The 2,129-nt window shown below is 58.5% G+C and overlaps 2 protein-coding genes across 3 annotated transcripts in view; both read left to right on the top strand.

The window, feature by feature from the left end:
- RPL13A (ribosomal protein L13a) overlaps positions 1–304 on the top strand; it is a 24,686-nt gene extending 24,382 nt beyond the window's left edge. The window contains exon 10 of one of the 2 annotated variants that reach the window (XM_021718152.1): positions 271–304. The gene's annotated coding sequence lies outside the window, so the exon portion shown is untranslated. Of the gene's footprint in view, positions 1–264 lie in introns of both variants that reach the window. The other variant, XM_021718151.1, reaches the window with a different exon arrangement.
- The window catches only part of FCGRT (Fc fragment of IgG receptor and transporter), a 30,884-nt gene that overhangs the window by 11,810 nt on the left and 16,945 nt on the right, over positions 1–2,129 (top strand). The gene's annotated exons all lie outside the window — the stretch shown is intronic.

Here is a 2,129-nt window from a genome sequence, read left to right as displayed (position 1 = left end):
TGCCCAGGCGGGTCTCGAACCCCCGGGCTCAGGCAATCCACTCACCTCACCCTCCCAAAGGCGCAGGATTACAGGCTGAGCCACAGAGCCCGGCTCATGGGGAGAATTTATAATTAAAAAAAAAAAAAAAAATTAGCCAAGTGTGATAGCCCATGTCTGTGGTTCCAGCTACTTGGAAGGCTGAGGCAGAAGGATCACTGGAGTCCAGCAGGTCGACACTGGGGTGGCTGTGAGTGTGCCACTGCACTCCAGCCTGGGCAACAGGGTGAGATTCAAACTAAAAAAAAAAAAAAAAAAATAGTGGTTGATGGAATTGTCCGTCAACCAATGCATGGAAAACCAAAATGCAGTCAATCCACACAATTATTCAGCATTAAAAAAGAATAAAGTGGCCGGGTTCGGTGGCTCATGCCTCTAATTCCAGCACTTTGGGAGGCAGAGGCGAGAGGACTGCCTGAGCCTTGAAGTTCGAGCCCAACCTGGGCAACATAATGAGACCTCGTCTCTAAAAAAAAAATCTCAAAAAATTAGTCGGATGTGGTGGTACGCGCCTGTAGTCCCAGCTACTTGGAAGGCTGAGGCGAGAGGATCCTGAGCCCAGGAGGTCGAGACTGTGGTGGCCCTGATCCTGCCACTGCACTCCAGCCTGAGAGGCAGGGTGGGGCCTGGAACCGCAATATAAAACAAGAAAGTAAAATGAACAGCAGCATTCTGGCAGGAGTGTGGGCGGGGCACCTGCCTGGAGGGGCCTCTGAAGGGGCGGCTGTGTAGGAGACAGCAGAAGCACCGGAGAACATCTGTAGGTGTTATTGAGGGAAACTCAGGGGAGGGGTTTGAAGGAGGAAATATGGGCACCTCTGAGGGCTTTCAGGTCAGCAGCAGCGGGTGAAGACCACCGGGGCGTCCAGAGGTGAGGCGAGGATCCACGGAGACCTCCACAATTTGGTCTTGGACAGCAGAGGGGTTCCATTCTTAGCTTTGTCGTGAATTCCCTGGGTGGCTGACACCCTCAAAGTAAAAACTATGGAGCAGCAAAGAGACAAAAAAAAAAAAAAAACCCACACACAAAAGTTGTAAGAGAGACACCCAGAGAGGCTGGGCCCAGGGCCTGGGGTGTGCCCTGCAGCTGGGAGGTGGGGTTGGATGTACTTGGAGTCAGGGAGCAGCCTCCGGACAGGATATGAGAGAGGAACTGGGGTCTCCAGTCACGGGAGCCAGGAGCCAGCTCCGACTGCAGGCGGGAAGGGAACATGGCTGCTGTGAGCAAATCAAGGGCCCCAACCCAGGGAGGAGGGCTTGGGGTAGGGTCTCCCCGGTCTGAGGGAGGAGGAGGCAGAGGCCCGGACTCCTGGGTAAGGGAGGAGGAGGCTGGGCTTGGACTCCTGGGTCCCAGGGTGGAGGGCCTGGGTCTGGACTCCCAGGTCTAATGAGGAGCGGGTGGGGGCCTGGACTCCCAGGTCTGAGGGAGGAGGGGCTGGGGGCCTGGACTCCAGGGTCTGAGGGAGGAGGGGCTGGAGGTCTGGACTCCTGGGTTTGAAGGAAGAGGAAGCAGAGGCTGCGACTCCTGGGTAAGGGAGATGGGGTCCCGGGTCTCAGGGAGGAAGGGCTGGGGCCCTGGGTCTGAGGGAGGAGGGGCTGGGGGTCTGGACTCCTGGTCTGAGGGAGGAGGGGCTAGGGGCCTGGACTCCTGGGTTTGAGGGAGGAGGAGGCAGAGGCTGATACTCCCGGTAAGGGAGAAGGGGTTCCCGGTTTAAGGGAGGACAGGCTGGGGGCCTGGACTCTGGGTCTGTGGGAGGAGGGTTTGGGTCTGGACTCCAGGTCCGAGGGAGGAGGGGCTGGGGGCTTCCAAGTCTTGGGTCTGATGGAGGAGGGGCTGAGGACTAGACTCCTGGGCTCCGGGGTCTGAGGCAGGAGGAGGCGGAGGCTGGGCCTCCGGGTAAGGGAGAAGGGGCCTGGCTTGAGGGAGGAGGGGCGGGGGGCCTGGACTTGTCCCGGGGAGGCGGAAGAGGCGGGCCTGATCTCCCGAAGGAACTCTCAGCCTATCCAGGTTCTGTCATTAATTAACCACGAGTGCTCAATTACGGGGTGAAAGTTCGCCGAGGAGGAGGGCGCCGTTGTCCTCGTCGGCC

Source organism: Carlito syrichta, unplaced genomic scaffold (genome assembly GCF_000164805.1).
Source record: "Carlito syrichta isolate Samal-C Ts95f unplaced genomic scaffold, Tarsius_syrichta-2.0.1 Scaffold311868, whole genome shotgun sequence".
Classification (NCBI taxonomy): domain Eukaryota; kingdom Metazoa; phylum Chordata; class Mammalia; order Primates; family Tarsiidae; genus Carlito; species Carlito syrichta.
The sequence above is the reverse complement of the archived record's forward strand: the minus strand, read 5'-3'. Positions and strand labels throughout refer to the sequence as shown.